The sequence below is a fragment of the Erinaceus europaeus genome, chromosome 7 (assembly GCF_950295315.1).
Source record: "Erinaceus europaeus chromosome 7, mEriEur2.1, whole genome shotgun sequence".
Classification (NCBI taxonomy): domain Eukaryota; kingdom Metazoa; phylum Chordata; class Mammalia; order Eulipotyphla; family Erinaceidae; genus Erinaceus; species Erinaceus europaeus.
The window spans coordinates 70,263,205-70,281,983 of NC_080168.1; the positions used below are offsets into that span (position 1 = coordinate 70,263,205).

General features: G+C 43.2%; 1 pseudogene; it reads left to right on the forward strand.

The window, feature by feature from the left end:
- The window catches only part of LOC103119226 (poly(rC)-binding protein 2-like), a 113,779-nt pseudogene extending 96,138 nt beyond the window's left edge, over positions 1 to 17,641 (forward strand).
- The last annotated feature ends 1,138 nt before the right edge of the window (positions 17,642 to 18,779 follow it).

The window sequence follows — 18,779 nt, forward strand, 5'->3', positions numbered from 1 at the left end:
TTAAAAAAAAAAAAAGTGAAGTGTCCTAGCAATAAAAAAACACAACTGATAGCTAAACTTAGCTTGGACTAAAAGAAAAAAAATACTGGGGTTCAACATTTTGCAGCTTATATGGTAGCAGGAATTTCCAAATCTAATTTAACACAGATGCAAAAGTGCATTACAAATATATCAGAGAAAAATGAAAGTGACAACCTTCATGAATTTAAAAATTGTTCTAGCAGAATCATTTTTTATGGAAGTGGTCCTTTTTCTCTTGTATAGGGAAACTCTCTCTCTCTGTGTGTGTGTGTGTGTGTGTGTGTGTGTGTGTGTGTGTGTGAGTGTGTGTGTGTGTGTGTTAAAGGAAGTAAACACACTCATAATTCTCACATTTAACATTTTGATAAGAAAGAGATTTTCCTGAGTTAAAAGTCTCTGTGAGAGGACATCAAGACCCTGTGCAGAACCAGTCACTGAAGGTTTGAAAACACACACACACACACACATTATATACACATGCACACACACAGGCACATGAATTCCTTATCCCTGTGCATCTTCTATCTTGTTTTTTTAATATTTTATTTATTTATTAATGACAAAGATAGGAGAAGAGAGAGAATCTGACATCATTCTGGTATGAGACCACATGCTTGAAAGTCCAGTGCTTTATCCACTGCGTCACCTTCTGGACCAAGCCATCTTCTATCTTCTTATTCACAAAAATGTACTTAATTTTTATACCTCTTACTCCAGCTTTCCAGAGGACTCCTACATCATCTTTCTTTGCCTCCCAAATCACCAGACAAGGGCATTTTCTTAAGAAAACAATACTTTGGTTTGGAGAGACAGCAAAAAGTTATATAAGAAGATTTGGGCCTGAGGCACCAAAGATCCCAGGTTCAGTCCCCACCACCGTGAGCCAGAGCTAAGCAGTGCTCTGGTGGGGTGGAAGGCAGGAATAGGTACACGTGGCTGAATACACACATTACCATGTACAAGAACCTGGGTCCATTTTAAAACAATAAATAACATCGATTGCATATATTGTTCGTGGCTTCTGTTAGTTTCTTTAGAATCACGTTATTTTTGAGACACCGTAGTTATACAAAACACATTTTTGGACTAGGCTATTATTACCTCAATGTTTTCCATGAAGTAGGAGCAGTAAGTAACATTCTCATGCCTTCATGAAGATATCCAGAGCAGAATATGGACCTGAGAGTGACTAATTTTCCCTAGCTTTAAAGGCACAGCATTTTATTGGGTTTTTAGAAAAAATATATATTGGCCTGGTTGTCTAGTGGATAGGACTCGGCAGTTCTGCCAGAATTTCCATGACCCAGGTTCAATTCCTGGCCAGGCAACCATTAAAATAAATTTGAAGTTGAAATAAAAAAGGAAAAGAAAAAATTATTTCATTTTTTTTCTAATATCTTACTTATTTTATTTCAAATGGGGGTGGGAGAGAAGAGAAGAGAGAATAGGAGGAAGAAAAGGAAAGAGATTAAGAGAGAAAGACCAGAGCACTACTCAGGTCTGGTTTATGGAGGTGCTGGGGACTGAACCTGGGACCTCGGAGCCTCAGACATGACAGTCTTTTGGAGAACCACTAGGATATATCCCCATGTGGCAGACAAGACTTTGAGTCCTGTAATATGAAAGATCTACCTCAAACCCAAGAAAAACTTCTATAGACAATGCACCTGCAGATAGCTCTTCAAATCCTCCATTCTTGAATGTTCTCTTGTGACAGCTGGCTTCAGTTAGAGAGTTTAAATTGACCATAGAGAAAAATCAGCAAATACAGTAGTCTTCAGCAAATCATAAAAACTTATTTTATTATTTTAATTGCCACCATGGTTATCTATCACTGGGACTGGTTCCTTCACAACAAATACCCTGCTCTCAGAGGTCATTTTTCCCCTTTGCCCCCCTCCTTTTTATAGGACAGAGAAAAATTGAGAGGGGAGTAAGAGAAACACCTACGGCACTTTTTCATAGCTTGCAAAGCTTCCCCCTCAGGTGGGGACTCAACCAGAACTACCAATGCCCAGTCCTTGGAAAAGCTTTTTTAAAATATAATTTGTGGGTCAGTAACATAGCTCACTTGGAGAGTGCACTGCTTTGCCATGTTAGTGAATCAGGTTTGAGCTCCACCTCCACCACACTGGAGGAAGCTTCCGTGTTGTGATCTCTTTCAACCCATAGAGGTGAAGCTCTAGAGATGACCAATAATAATAATAATGAGGAAAAGGAGGAGGAGTGAGAGGAGAAGAATGAGGAAGAAGCAGCAGCAAAAAAAACTTGCATTGAAACAACTTTATGAGACTTTCTTCTGATCTCAAGAGATACACAAAATGTTTATCTGTTATTAGTTTATGTGAATAGCTAACTTGCTAGAATTCCCAGTAAAAAAAACCTCTTCCTTTTGGTACCACTTACAGATCAAAGGTAGGCGAAAGGGAACTCTGTTTTATGTGTATTTTTGTTGAAAGTAAGCCTTTAAACTGTAGATGTCAAACTAACAGGCAGTAATCCAATACCTATAGCTCCTGGGAGCAGAGAGTCATTTTGCTGCTTGGAGCAGCCTTTGCCCAGAGTCTGAGAGCCAGCAGTCATCAGCCAATCAAGGCCCTGTGTGTGGAATGCCAGCGTGACAGGGCTCCACACGCCACGCCGAGGGTGCCACCTGTCACACAGCATCAAGTCACGCCATATGATTCTACACAGAGAAAGACAAAAGTGGATCAAGTTGCCTTGAAGACAAGCACAAAGCCAGAATAAAATAAACATGCCTCTCTGTTGTCCATATTCTCAGAGCAGTGAAAAGAACCTAATTAGAACGAGGAAGAAAAAAACAAAACAGTATCTCCAGGACTCAGGACTTACTGGTCCTCTGACTTTCATTGGGAGAACTAATGACTATTTTCATAAATTTAAAATTATGTATTTTTATACTCATAATCTCATATAGATTAATAATTACACATTATATATTAATATATAATATTTAATTACTCATATATACTTAGTTATATATGAGTATATATATAGCTTTATTATATGATTAGTTATATATATAATTTTATGTACACATTAAACATATATATATATATATATATATATAGAATTACTATATATATCTCCCCTCCACCTAGACTTGCTGGTAAACCTTTGAAGTTTCTTAGCAGATGGAGAAATTTCAGTAAAGGTCAGTGATCAGACCATTGGCAACAAATGCAGACTGAACCAGGCTTGAGCAGTGAGGAAAGAGCTAGAATTTGCAGACACATACTCACACCCAGACAGCTCTGCCAAAGAGAGCTGACCAACATCTGAGGGCTGCCTGCCTGACTTCCCTTCACTGAAGACTATACCTTTGGGGGCAGGGTGGAGGCTTTCCAAAACAAAAGCCAAACAGTTGTGTTCTTGAATGTTCAGTTACTCTTTGGGACTGCAGAAAAAAAATTAACGTTTGCATTTCTCTGGAAGGTTATTTATCACCACCACCCTTCCTAAGTACACATGCTTACACACACACACACACACACACACACACACACAGCCTCTGCTTGGCCTGTGTCTGCTTCCACATAAGTAGGTACAGTGAACAGGCATCCAGCTATTTGGGTCTTTTTTGACTAATCAGTGTCAGGGTGCTGTGCTTCTGCTGCCACTCCTGGTTACTGTCCATCCTCTCCCACAACTGGGACACGGCTCAGGTCCTGGTCATTCGCCTGGTTCTAAGAGTCTACCAAAGAAGGTTCAGACCAAAGGGATTATCTCACAAGGAATCATTTTTTTCTTCCTTTCTGGGCTCAAGGCTGTGAGCTGGACGCAAGGCTGCTGCACTTTCCAAGTCCAGGCAGTGGACCGGAGTGACTGACCCCAAGTGGAAAGCTCTGACAGCATCCTGTTAGCTCTAAGAGCCCTGTGGTGGGGGTGGAGAAAGAGCACTGGAGGTGGACTTGGTCCTCATGTGAAAAGCAGATGCGAGTTCTCCTCTTTGAGCTGGTCCTGGATATGCTGACAGGAGCCATGGGAGCTCAGATGCACGTCAGTCAGTATGTTCACAGCCAGGGTTTTCACAGTAAGGGAGCTCATGCTCAGCTAGTGTTTTCCAGTCCTGCAGAAGGTGTGAGGTTTACCAGCCTGATGCAATGTGGGGTAGCCAGTGAGCTCCCAGGTTCATCAAACCAGCCAGTAGCTCCTGCTGCTACTCTCTTTCCAAAGGAAGTGTGTGTGTGTGTGTGTGTGTGTGTGTGTGTGTGTGTGTGTGTGTGTGTGTGTATTTTATTTCTACCAGAATTATTGCTAGGACTCAGCACCTGAAGGACTCCACAATCCCTACAGGCTCTTTTTTTGTTTTTGTTTTCCTTTTCTGTTTTTTTTCTTTAGAAAAAAGAAATAGGACTGGGGAAAGAATATAATTATAATAGTTCTGCAAAAGACTTTCATACCTGGGGCTCCTAGACCCCATGTTCAATCTCCTGTACCACCAGAAGTCAGAGATGAGCAGTGCTCTGATCTCTCTCTCTCTCTCTCTCCCTTTCTCTCTCTCTCTCTCATTAAAATTAAATATTTTTAAAGAGAGGAGACAGAATATAGGAAGATAGAAGCAGAGATTCCAGTAGCACTGCTCTGCCACTCATGAAGCTTTCTCTCTGCAGGTGGGAACTGGGGGGCTTGTGCATGGTGATGAGGATGCTCTTCCTAATATATCACCACCCTGCCCTCCTAAAGGATTTCTTTAGTTCATATCATCTTGTAAAGAAAACAGACCAAGATAACCAGGTAGACCTCTCACGGGAAATTCAGAAACTCAGTGACTCCAAACCAAGTGAGAAGCTGAATATTTCCTACTCACATGCCCATGTGGCTTCTAAATCCCTTCAAATTCTACCTGGATTTTTTGCTTTTCCATCAATGTGTGGAAAATATGAGCATATAAGTGGCCAGTCAAGATCTCTGTTGTGATGAAACTGGCTGGTTTATGGGTCTCTCAAGTTTTATGAACTTTCCAGGTATCACTGCAGGCACTGAAGTGAGTTTCACTTGAGTTCCCAGTTGGTAGCGCAATACTAGATTTGCTTAGTCAATGTTACCTTCTTCTTGTTATCAGTCACAAGCTTGGAGCTGGTCACATTTCAATAAGTGCTGAAGGTTCTTCATAACAGAACATAATCTCAAAACTAGATATTGAGTTCTACTTGATCCAAGTAAAAATAAGAGCATAATACCATTCCCACTGCAAACAGCTCCCATCTTGCCTTCCTATGAAGCAGCTGCAAAGTGCTAAACTCACTGGGATTTCTCTTGCCAGAGCTCTGGCTGTCAGATAGGCTGCATAAGACAGGAACAGAAAGGTCAAGAAAGAACGTTCTGCTTAGGTAACGTGCCTTAGCAGGAATGAGACTCTGGGTTCAAACCCTAGCACTACCAGGGAACAGCATGAATAATATGGAGGAAGTGCCTTAGACAATAGAGTGATGCTGTGGTATCTATCTCTCTCTTCTCCATTTTTAAAATTAAAAAGGAAAGGGGCCAGGCAGTGGTAGTACACCCAGTAGAATGTGACATTACCATGTATAAGGACCCAGGCTCAAGCCCCATGTCCCCTGCAGGGGGTGGTGGTATATGAGCAGTGAAGTAGGGTTGCAAATGGATCTTTTTCTCTTTTCTCTATTTCTTCATTCCTTCTCAAGTTTTCTCTTTACTATAAAATAAAAAGAAAATGTAATAAAAGGGGAATGCCAGCCAGGAGTTTTGGATTATTTGTGCAGGTGCAGAGGTCCTATCAAAAAAGAAAGAAAGAAAGTAAAGAAGGAAAGAGAGAGAGAGAGAGAATAGAAGGAAGGAAAGAAGGAAGGAAGATTGGAAGAAGATGGGAGGATGTACAGTGATACTTTGCATGGAAGAGACCCTACATGCATCCCTGTGAAAAAATTTTAAAAATGAATAAGTAAATAAATAAATAAATAAATAAATCACACAGCAATTGAAATAAACTCCAGATACTGCAGTATGTATACAAGTGATGCTCAGTACAGGTGTTAGCTGTAGGAACAGGAAAGGTACTTTCCAGCAATGCAAGTAGAACAAGTGTCACCACTGAACCTTCCTTTGCCAGAGGCTTGCAAGGACCCCACAGTCTGGTGAGAGCAGTCATCCCCATTGGCCAGTGCCCCCAACCACTTCAGGGCATGGTCTGAACAGCAAAAATGTGGAGCCAGTCACCTCAAGCAGCTCTGGGCAGCTCTGCGTGTGAGAGCAGAACTCAGACTTTGGAATAACTCATATATGTGGCAGTGGCAGTGCAGACCAGTACAAGAATTCTTTGTAACCTCAGTTGGAGAACATAGCTTCATCCCTTTCCATGGAAAAATGAACAATCACATCTCACACTTAGGATGAAATAAATGCAGAGTTCTCTGCAGTGACTGGCAATACATTCAACCCTCTTATATATTCAACCCAGCCATCCTGGGTCCAGAGATGGCAAACCAAGCTTCTGTCTTTGAATGAAGCCCTAAAAACTGTGCCATCTTAGCATTTAAGTCATTGTGGTTCACCCAGTAGAGTGTGCATGTTACCATGCATGAGGACCCTGGTTCAAGTCACCAGTCCCCAACCGAAGGATGGACATTTCATGAGTGGTGGAATGATCTCTCTCTCTCTCTCTCTCTCTCTCTCTCTCCCCCACCATCAGTAACCAGACTGGAGCTAGGTGCAAGCACTACAAATCCACTGCTCCTAATAGCCATTTTTCCTGCTTATATTTTATTGGATAGGACAGAAGGAAATTGAGATAGGCAGGAAAGAGAGAGAGAGAGACATCTGCATCACTGATTTGTTACTTGTGAACTTCCTTCCCCTTACAGATGGGGACTGGGGGCTTATACCTGGGTCCTTGTAGATTGTAATAATTGTACTCTACCAGGTATGCCACCACCTAGCCCCTCTCTTTTTCTTTCCCTTCTCTATCTCTGTCTTTCAATCTCTATAAAAATAAATGACTGTTGTTTTAACCACGTGGGATCTGCCCTGCACATCTCTCAGATAAGTGAAGACTTTGGCTACCTATGCACTATGGCCTTCTCTTCTGCTTGTGAAGAGATCTCTAAAGGCCTCTGCCCTTTCTTCATGAGACTGTTTCCCTGTTTCTGGAATATTTATCTCTGGACCACTCTGTGGTTTCCGCCCAACGCCAGTCCGCATGAGCCAGCTTTCCGCCGTGTGGCGTGGGGCATTGGGTATGGGCTCCCCCCATGCTGCTCGGCCACCGAGAGCAGGGCAGCCGGCATGGCGGGCAGGGCTGCAACCCATCCTGGCCACCAACCCAGGACACCTCGGCCTGCACCTTCTGCACGGCCAGCCAGCCCACCCTCCTGCTATGAAGTCTGGACAGATCCTGGACCACCCGGAGACTGCAGGCTCCCTGCCGAAACTGGGCCCCCTGGCCAAGATCCCCAACTCAGCTCTGAAGTCAGAAAAGCTAGAATACACAGAGATTCCTGCAGAGATCTCTACCTACAATTCCTGGAGCTGAAGTCATGCAAGAAGCCACCGCTGGACAATGCACTCCCTGAACGGCTAAGACAGTATAGATCTAAACTCATGTTTAAAATGACATGTCTTCGGAACAAAAGTTTTCATCCTTGTGTATTGAAGACCATATTTACGTGTGTGTTTAAAATTTGTTAAACATTAACTTTAAGGTTAAAAATGTAACTTTAAGGCTATATTCTTACCAGACAGAGTTAAATGAAAAAGGTTTTCAACATAGTTCTCATAAAGGTAAAATTAAATTACATTTAAAGTCTGAGTTAAAAATTAGTTAAAAATCAATATATTTTAACTGTTAGTCTAAAAAAAAAAACCTGCACACACCTAGGGTGTGTCTCCATCTTCAATGGGTGTAACAAAAGGTTAAATAGACTTGTTTATATGTAAAACTCTCGAATCCTTCTCAATTAGAAATGGTAGATTGCACAGTGGTTATGCTAATGATTCTCATGCCTTAGGGTTTTTTTTTTCATGGTTCTTCTTTTTACCTTTCCATATTTCATTGTTTAAACTTTAAACAACCTTAAAATCATACTTAAAAAGACTTCCAATTGTAATAGACTTATCAATTGTGGTAAACTTCTAACCTGCTACAAGTGTTTTTTCATAGTAAGTTAATTGCAGTGGTCAAGTTCTCTACAGAAAAGCACAATTCCGATGGCTGACATTCCCCATGGAGACAGACGTACAACAATTCACCCCCTGGCAATTCTTCGGTGGACATCTTCTTTGGACTGGCACTTCTATCGGACTCACTGGTACACCTCTTGGACAATTTGCACAAAACTAGCAGCTTCCCTTTATGCTGCTGGGTTTCTCAAAGACTGACTGCAGCCAGCTGCCTTGGGACTCTAGGCCATATCCCCGCCCCCATGCTAGGTAATGCCCACAGACAAAAAAAAAAAATGCCCGTTGAGGCAAAAGCCCACAGAGGCAGCAAAGGTTCTTTAGCTGATAAAGCTTTGCCCACAGAGGCAAAAAATGGCCTCTTCAGGCCTTCCCTTGGCAGCACACTGATTCTTGGTGCTCGCTTACATGTGCCTCCATATTTGTGCCAGTTTCTTTTTTGAAAATGCCTGTACAATATAGGTTTCTGTTCACCCCACACTCTTGATACTATGGTCATTTAGTTAAAAAGAAAAGGGGGAATTGTTGTATGCTTCACATTGGTTTTGGTCTCACCCCCCCCCCCACCTCTGGGAGATTGTGGTTTAGCCCTGGCTAGTTTCGCGCCTCTCTTTCTCCCCGCCCCCTACCCTACGTACTTCCTTCCGGGGTTCCTGCTGCAGCCGCTGGAGGAGAAGGAAGCAGAACAGATCTGTGTGGTGACTAGTTTGAGTCCCTCTCTGCCGCCGGAGGAGAAAGACAGGAGAGCACATGTTTGCCCGCTCGTGAATAAAGATTAAACTGCGTTTTCAGCTCAGCCATGTGTCTCTGGTCGTCTCTGTTACCTGCCCTTGGAGCCAGCCTGGTTAAAATAACAAATGACCAACAGCAATTGCACAGTCCTGCAGGCACTAAGGCCCAGTGATAACCCTGGTGGCAAAATAAAAATTATGTTAGTGTCTGACGAGGGAAGCAGCTCTGCTGGTAGAGAGTATGACCTATATGCCAGAGCTCCTGCCTCTATGCTCAGAGTACTGGCTGCTCTGACCTCTGATTCTTTCCACCACCCCTTGTCTTTAAATATATAAAAGTTAAATGGCTACAAATAAGGTTAGAAGTATGGCTTACTCAAAGAAGATACACAAGAAGCAGGGTGGAAAAAAAAAATAATAGCTTTCAGGCAGGAACAGGCTGACTCACCAAAACCAGGGTAGTGTTGTTTTCTTCCAACAAAAATAGCAGTTGCCTGGAAATTCACTCTGGACAGCAGAATAGTGTTCATATTGGGGGACATGGAGAGAAAGTCCCCACTAAAATAGCTGATAAATATTGACATTAGTCCAGGTGTGTTCCCTGCTTCGCTTTGTAAGTGTTCATACAGAGTTTCCACATAACTATTGTAAAGCATTCCCAATGATACCAGAAAAATCTCAAAGACTGAGTAAGGAATGTTCTAGCAGTGCAGCTGTGACACTTGATTGGGATAAACATTTTGCACCAGGTGTCTTGGAGAAGGGAGATGACTAGCAGGCTTCTGAAACATATTTGCCTCTCAAAACAGAAAGAAGAGAAGGGTCTGAAATTATGCCTTCTCTCTTCCCAAAAGAATTTGGGGGAGAAAATAAAAGAGGTCTCTTTCCTTCATTCTGCTTGTCTTGACTTATCTCATATGGGAGATCACCCTCATAGGTTTTAGGCCCCTTCAGTCAAACAGCCACTATATACATTCCTTCTATCATCTGTCTACTCTTGTCCCAGACAGAGAAGGGAGCACAGGTTGAGAAATAAATAATGGAGGTGGGATTAGTGCCAGGCTGAGTTTTTGATGATAGTCAAATGCCATGTGCAATGCCATCACATTTATACACTTGTGTGAGTCCCTTGACACTGGTGGCCCAAATAAAGAATGAGGTTCCAACATTGCGTTCAGTAATGTGTTGTCTGCCATTAGAAGATTCTCTGTGTCTGGAAATTATTCATTTTCACTGTCACTAAAGTTACCCATGAAAGTAGTCCAACAGTAAGAGCACAGGGCTTGGATATCTGAGGACCCAGGTTCAATTCCCAGCATCACTTATGCTGAATAGTGTTCTGGGCTCCATTAATCTCTCTGTCTGTCTGTCTGTCTGTCTGTCTGTCTGTCTCTCTCTCCCTTCATAAAATAAGCAGGGACCAGGTGGTGGTCAATAGGTAGAGCTCATATGCTCCATGTTCAAGAACCTGGGTCCAAGCTCTAGGTCCCCACCTGTAGGGGAAAAAACTTAAGGAGCAGTATGGCAGTGCTGTGGGTGTTTTTCTCTCTCTGTCTCTCTCTTTCTCACTTTTCCTTTCTCTATCTCTGTCTCCCACTCTCTACCTAAGAAATGGCCACTGGGAGTACTGGAGTTGTATAGGCTATCAGTCCTAGCAATAACCCTTGTGGAAAAAATAAATGAGTAAATTAATTTCTGTATGTCACCATCAGTAGCACGAAATTTACATTATTAAACAACCTCAGCATTTGGTTGTCAGACTTTAGAACATACTGTGTCTAGAATTAATTTTTTTGTTTTTTTACTTCTAGAAAATTGTTCATAATATTAACAAGTATCAAGCATAATTCTAAGCAATAGGTATGAAAACACCAGTAAAGATATTTTGTCAGAGAGCAAAAAAATATATAACACTAAAGCAGAGAGTGAATTTTTTTTCAGACAAGCTCTGCTCTCAAAGGTTAGATTTTTCATTATGGTGGCACTAAAGAATCTAAGATCAATAGATCATAAGTAATATGACAAACGGAAGGTCCCAGGTGAGAAGTAATGAACCCATACGGGAGCAGGAGATGCAATGTAGGCACGAACACTGGCGTAAAAAGTGTGGGCCCCTATAGGACTTGGCCCTCAATGTGGATCAACAGTGGTAGGGAATGTTCCATTCTCCAAAGGGAGGTTGGATAGCATACTCTGCCTATCACCTGAGGATGATGAATCCTGAAATTAGTGCAGCCTGGGAAGTTCCTAGCCATGAACATGGAATGTGAGCTCAGACCTATAGGGATGCAGAAGTAACATAGGCTCCTGTACTGACTGTGGACACACATCAAATCAATGGCGTTTATAGTTAACAATATTTATATATTTTCCTATATTTGGGAGCTTCTCTCTTCCCTGATCCAACTTTCTGGTCCTTTTTCCAACTATACCATCTCCAAAGACAATAACTTAGGTCACCTGCATATTAGATGTCTGGCACAGGCAAAAACTAGTAAAGTCATGGGTCCCTTAGAATATACCTAAAATAGACCTACTAGCTTTTTCCAAACAGAGAACCCAAATCTTCATTGGCAATATTCCAGCCTTTAGGTTCATGATTAGTAAATAATTTGCTTTGTTTTCTATGTTAACTCTTTTTCAGCCACCAGGTTCCAGATGCTACCATGATACCAACCAGCCTTCCCAAGGCAGATGACACCACCATGTGTCCCAGAGCCCCTCTTCCCCAGAACTCTGCCCCACTGGGGCAAGGGAGAGAGAGGCTTGGAGTATGGATGAACCTGTCAATGTCCATGTTCAGCGAGGAAGCAATTACAGAAGCCAGACCTTCCACCTTCTGCAACCCATAATGGCCCTGGGTCCATGCTCCCAGAGGGTTAAAGAATAGGAAAACTATCAGGGGAAGGAATGGAATACGGAGTTCTGGTGGTGGGAATTGTGTGGAATTGTACCCTCTTATCCTATGTTCTTGTCAGTGTTTCCATTTTACAAATGAAAATTTAAATTAAAAAAAAGTGACCTGAGCCAGATCTCTCACCTTCTGCACCTCATAATGATCCTGGGCCCATACTCCCAGAGGGATAAAGAATAGGAACTCTACAAGGGAGGGGATTGGATATGGAGTTCTGGTGGTGGGAATTGTGTGAAATTATACCCTTCTTATCCTGTGGTCTTGCCAATATTTCCATTTTATTAATAAATTTAAAAAATTGGGGCTGGGTGGTGGCACACCTGGTTGAGTGCACATGTTACAGTGCACAAGGGCCCAGATTCAAACCTCCGGTCCCCACCTGTAAATGGAAAGCTTTGCAGGTGGTGAAGCAAGTCAGCAGGTGTCTCTGTGTCTCTCTCCCTCTCTATCTTCCCTCCTCTCAATTTCTGGCTGTCTTTTTCCAATAAATAAAGATAATTAAAAGCCAAAATATTTTAAAAAGTGACCTGTGATTGTATTCATTTCCAGCTACTGAAAAAGAAAGAGAATTATACACCACCACTAGCAGGATTTTTATCCAGTCCAGTTCAATATTCAAAAATGAATCAATATGATCTGTGATCTCAATGGACTAAAGATTCTATCAATAGGCAAAATGTCATCTAATGAAGTCCCACAGCCACTCATGATAACAACTCCCGGCGAACTCGTCCTGGAAGGGAACTTTTTAAACCCAGTGAAATCATCTGCAAAAAATCTCAACAAATGTCATATCTAATGGTGAAAAGATGAATAGTTTGCCCATAAAAATGGGAAGAAAACCAAGATGTCCTCTCTCTACTCCAACTCAACTCTCTAGTAGTAGAGACTAGGACAGTAAGACAACAAAAAGAAAGTAAAGTGATGCAGACTAAGAAGGAAGAAAAATATCTCTGATGACCTGCTAATTGTCTAGAGCACTGGAGGTAAAAGCATAAGATTATGAGTTCAGTGTCCAGTGTCATATATGCCAGAATGATATTCTAGTTTTTTCTATCTTCTGTATTTCATATAAATAAATAAATAAAACTTAAGAAGTAAGAAAAATAAAACCATCTAGCCTCTAGAGGACATAGAAAATCCTAAAGATTTAATTTAAAAATTATAGGTTATAGCAAGGTGTCGTATGCTTTACATTGGCTTGTTCTAGCCCTCCCCCTCCAAGAGAATTGGATGAGTCCTGTTAATTTCACGGGCCTGCTTGGCCCCGCCCCAAGGGACCCTGGGAGAGGGTTCCGGAGTCCGAGAGTTCCTGAGTTCCCCAGTGACAGAGTTCCTGAGTTCCGGAGTTCGAGAGTTCGAGAGTGCGAGAGTTTCTGAGTTCGAGAGTAAGGGAGAGGGTTCCTGAGTTCCAGAGTAAAAGAAAGAGTGCTTGCGCCGCCGCAAAGAGACAGCAGAGTTCTGTTTGGTGATTAGTTTGTCTTAGTTTATGAATAGTTCCTCCTGAATAAAGAAATACAGCTTCCCTGCCCAGCCGTTGTCTCCGCGTCTCTGTTACCACCGTGAAGCAAGCCAACCCGGCCGGCAAGAGCATCTGAAATTTTAACAACAAATGGCGCCCACGTGGACCTGACCTGCGCATCTCTCAGATAAGTAAAGACAATTTGGCTACCTATGTACGATGGCCTTCTCTTCTGCTTGTGAAGAGATCTCCAAAGGCCTCTGCTCTTTCTTCACGAGACTGTTTTGCTGTTTCTGGAACATTTATCTCTGGACCACTCTGTGGTTTCCACTCGCTCGGGCGAACTCAGAACAGCCAGCGGGAAGAGCCAGCGGGCGGGAGGCAAGGCGCGGAGCTGCTGTTTCCACCTGGTCAAACAGCCAGCCAGCCGGCTGCGCCCAGACAACCCCGCGCACTGCGCCCGCAGCCCCGCAGCCCGCAGGAGGCCTACGCCACCATGCAAGAGCCCGATGCCAGCACGCTAGAGCCCGATGCCAACATGCTGGAGCCCGATGCCAACATGCTGGAGCCTGAGGCCAACATGCTGGAGCCCGATGCCAACATGCTGGAGCCTGAGGCCAACATGCTGGAGCCCGAGGCCAACATGCAAGAGCCTGAGGCCAGCCCACAGGAGCCTGCTGTCCACCGCGTGGCGCAGGGCACTGGACGCGTGATCCCTCCACGCTGCTCGGCCACTGCGAACAGGGCAGCAGACATGGCAGGGCCATGGGGCAGGGCCGCGGCGTTCTATCATGGCCGCCACCCCTGGGCACCTAGGCCCACGCCTTCTACAAAGATGGCCTGCCTGCCCTCTTGCTATGAATTCTGGAACCATCCCGGGCCTCCCGGACCCCCGGGCTCCCTGCCAAAACTGGACACACGAGATCTCCAGCCGCCGGTCCGGTCTGAAGGCAGACAAGCTGGAGTACGCAGAGACTTGTACAGAGATCGCAACCTGCAATTCCTAGAAGTGGAGCTGCTCGGGAATGGAGCTGCGCGGGAAGCCACCTCCAGATGGTGAACCCCCCCCCCCAACAACTAAGACAGTACAGATTTAAATTCGTGTTTAAAATGACATGTCTTCGTAACAAAGGTTTCTCTCCTTGTGTATTAATGACCATGTTTATGTGTATGTTTAAAGTTCGGTAAACAGTAGCTTTAAGGCTAAATTCTTACTAGTCAAAGTTAAATGAAAAAGGTTTTCAATATAATCCTCATAAAGATAAAAATTAACTTACATTTAAAGTCTGAGGTAAAATTTAGTTAACAATCAATATATTTTAACTAAGTTGGTCTAAACAAAAGGTTAAATAGACTTGTTGATATGTAAAACACTACCTTCTCTATTAGAAATGGTAGATCGCACAATGGCTATGCTAATTATTCTCATGCCTGAGGTTTCCTCTCTGGCCCACACCTAGGGTGTGTCTCCATCTTGAATGGGTGTAACAAAAGGTTAAAAGACGTTGTTGATATGTAAAAGTCTCAAATTCCTTCTCTATTAGAAATGTTAGATCGTGCAGTAGATATGCTAATAACAAGTTTTGTTTCATAGTAAGTAAGTTGCAGCCAGCTGCCTTTGGGACCCTAGGCCGTTCCCCGCCCCCATGCAAATGCCCGTCGAGGCAAGTAGCCCCCCAGAGGCAAGAAATGTTTTTTTTTTCAGATATGGCCCCCTCAGGCCTTCCCTTGGCAACATGCTGGTTTTGGTTATATATGTTTCTGTTCACCCCACACCCTTGATACTATAGTCATTTAGTTAAAAAGAAAAGGGAGAATTGTCGTATGCTTTACATTGGCTTGTTCTAGCCCTCCCCCTCCAAGAGAATTGGATGAGTCCTGTTAATTTCGCGGGCCTGCTTGGCCCCGCCCCAAGGGACCCTGGGAGAGGGTTCCGGAGTCCGAGAGTTCCTGAGTTCCCCAGTGACAGAGTTCCTGAGTTCCGGAGTTCGAGAGTGCGAGAGTGCGAGAGTTTCTGAGTTCGAGAGTAAGGGAGAGGGTTCCTGAGTTTGAGAGTGCCAGAGTTAGGCAGAGTTCCAGAGTTGGAGAGTTCCTGAGTTCCAGAGTAAAAGAGAGAGTGCTTGCGCCGCCGCAAAGAGACAGCAGAGTTCTGTTTGGTGATTAGTTTGTCTTAGTTTATGAATCGTTGTTCCTGAATAAAGAAATACAGCTTCCCTGCCCAGCCGTTGTCTCCGCGTCTCTGTTCACCACCGTGAAGCTAGCCGGCCCGGCAAGAGCCTCATAAATTTTAACAACAGCAAGGTCAGATTAAAAAAAACTAGGTTGATATACAAAAGTAAATTATTTTCCAAGAATGCTATCTGTCACTATATACCAATAATGAAGAACTGGAATTTAAAATGTAAAACATCATGCCAGTAACATTAACACCATCAAGCATGAAATGCTTAGAAACAAATCTAACAAAATAGGTACAAAAGTTATATTTAAAAGAAAACTATGGTACTGAGAAGACAGCATAATCATTCTGTACAAAAAGACTTTCCTGACTGAGGCTCAAAGGTCCCAATTCAAACCCCAGCACCACCATAAGCCAAAGCTGAGCAGTTTTCTCATAAAGAAGGAAGGAAGGAAGGAAAGGGAAGGAAGGAAGGAAGGAAGGAAGGAAGGAAGGAAGGAAGGAAGGAAGGAAGAAAGGGAGGGAAGGAAGGAAGGAAGGAAGGAAGGAAGGAAGGAAGGAAGGAAAGGAAGGAAGGAAGGAAGGAAAGGGAGGGAAGGAAGGAAGGAAGGAAGGAAGGAAGGAAGGAAGGAAAGGGAGGGAAGGAAGGAAGGAAGGAAGGAAGGAAAGAAGGAAGGAAGGAAAGAAGGAAGGGAGGAAGAGAGAGGGAGGGAGGGAAGAATGGAAGAGAAAGGAAGAAAGAAATAGAAAGAAAGAAAGAAAGAAAGAAAGAGAGAGAGAGAATGAGAGGGAGAGGGGGAGAGGGGGAGAGAAAGGAGAGAGGAAGGGAGAGAGAGAGAAAGATAGGGAGGAAGATTAAAATTATAAAAGTCTGATAAACTAAATAAAATGTATTCTAAGTAAACAGGTCTATTAAATTCAACTCTTCTAATATTGGTTGTTCCCAATTTAGGTAATTGATGCAGTTCTTCCTAATCAATATTCAATAAGGTACTTTGTGAACATCAACATATCAACTTAAATCTCATATGACAAAGCAAAAGACCAAGGACAGCAAAGGAAAGACCAAAGAAGAGCAACAACTGGCAATACTCAACTTCAGGACTCCCTCTACTGCTGTAGTGATATGATAGGGTGACACTAGCAACAGAAGAGATACATGGGTGAGTTTGCTAAGGTGCAAAGACATTTCAATGGAGAAAGTGTCTTCTTTTCAGGAAAGAGTACTGGAACAATTAGCTATCTACTGATAAACATAGCCATGTCAACATGCATGCATACACTTCTTCACTCTATCCTACAGAAGATAACAAACTTAACACTTTTTCCAAACCACTGGACTGAGTGAGGTGCATTGCACCAAAGCACAGGATTCTGGGAAAGGAAGAGAAGTGAGCAGAAGAAGAGAGCTTTGGGGTCCTGGTGCATGATGGTAGAATAGGAACAGGATTAGGGTGAAAGTATCTTGCCGAATCCTATCATGGGGAGATGAGAAGTTGTCAACAATCATCCCATAAACCATTAATTCCCCAATGAAGTGAGGGGAAAGAAATAACTTAGCAAGTAAAAACCATAGCTGGGAGCTGGGCTGTGGCGCAGCAAGTTAAGAGCACATGGCGCAAAGCATAAGGATTGGAGTAAGGATCCTGGTTTGAACCCCCAGCTTCCCACCTGCAGGGGGTTCGCTTCACAGGCTGCAGGTGTCTGTCTTTCTCTCCCACTTTCTGTCTTCCCCTCCTCTCTCGATTTCTCTCTGTCCTACCCAACAACAATGACAGCAATAACAATAACAACAACAATGATAAACAAGGGCAACAAAAGGGGGAAAAAAACATAGCTTTTAATATTCTTTCCATTAAAAGAAACCAGGACTCCTTTGGAAAATGGCAAACTGTAGGACCCATTATCAAAATGATTCTACCTTTCAGTTTCCAATATTTTGTAGCTGGATGCTGCCACCTACCCCCTTGTCCACAGCAGAAAGTTGGCAGACATCCCAGATTCTTCTTTGCACATCAATCCCTCACTTCAAAACCCCAGATCCTATAGGATTTTCTGCCTTAGTATCTACTCTTGCCTACTGCATTCTCTCTATCCCCAAAATCATTACCTTAATCCAGACTCTCACCACTTCTTACCTGGATTATTACAATGACTTCCTAACAAGCTGGACATGACTCCAGTTCTTCCTTTACACAATTACCAACATCTTATTTTGCATAGCTCTAGTTGTGGCATTGTCCTGCTGAAATGCTTCAATGGCTTCCCAAAAATCTAAGCACAGAAGACATATCATAACACGATACCCAGCTAAACACACTAACTCCATCTCTTGGTGATCACTAAAACTGATACACTAGTTCACCCTTCACACCTTCTCAAATGAGGAGACAGGAGGTCCTCCTACCTGGCCAATCACCTCTGCATTTTAGAAGGTGACATCAAAGCCACTGTCACTATGAAGTCATCTTGGATCTATTTAGAAAGGAAGGTGTTCCTTTAGTTATTTGACGATAAAAATATGAACTGCTTTCAACTAGATACCAGCATTGCTGATAGACCTTCCAAAAATAATGTCATGCTCCACTATGGCCTTGGCACACCCAAGCTATGGTATCATTGTCACAACCTTCCCTCCTTGGTTGTGAATCAACTGAGGTAGCTGGAATGTTCAGATAGCTTCAGGTTAATAGAATCTAACCCTATCCCTATCCCTAAACCTAACCCTGACCTTAATGCTTCCCCCAAACACTCCTCTTGATAGTGAAACTCTACTTTCTCCTGGAGTCTGTGATTTAGCTGTTGGCTTAGTTTTGAAATCTCAGTATGTGTTCTAGTACCTGGCAGGTTACTGCTGAGTAAGGTAAAGAGTTTGTGTGATTTGGGAACCCCTGGAGGTATTCCTCTAGGGTGATCTTTAGGAAATAAGGCTTTGAAGCTCCAGCAGAAAACCCACCTGAGCTTAGATGGAGAACTAAGAGTCCAGTGTGAATTAAGGTGAGTGACTCTGGAGTAAGCTCCAGACTGAGGCAGAGGCAGCAAGAGGCAAGGCCTGACCCTGGAGAAGAGCACAAGGAAGTTCTTTGGCAGAGAGAGAGGGGGGACAACTGAAACCCAGACTAAGAGGAGGCAGTGTGGATGCCAGCCAAGTGTGGGTGTCAATGGAGGGGAGTTATCTGGGTGGCTACATGGAGAGGAAGCAGACTCTGCCAATTTTCCTTGGCCTTGATACCTGCTCCAGGTTCCCTCCCTCCCTGTTGACCAATTAGAGAGTGCTTTCAGCATCCTCAGAAGTAATAGTGAAGGCACATTGCA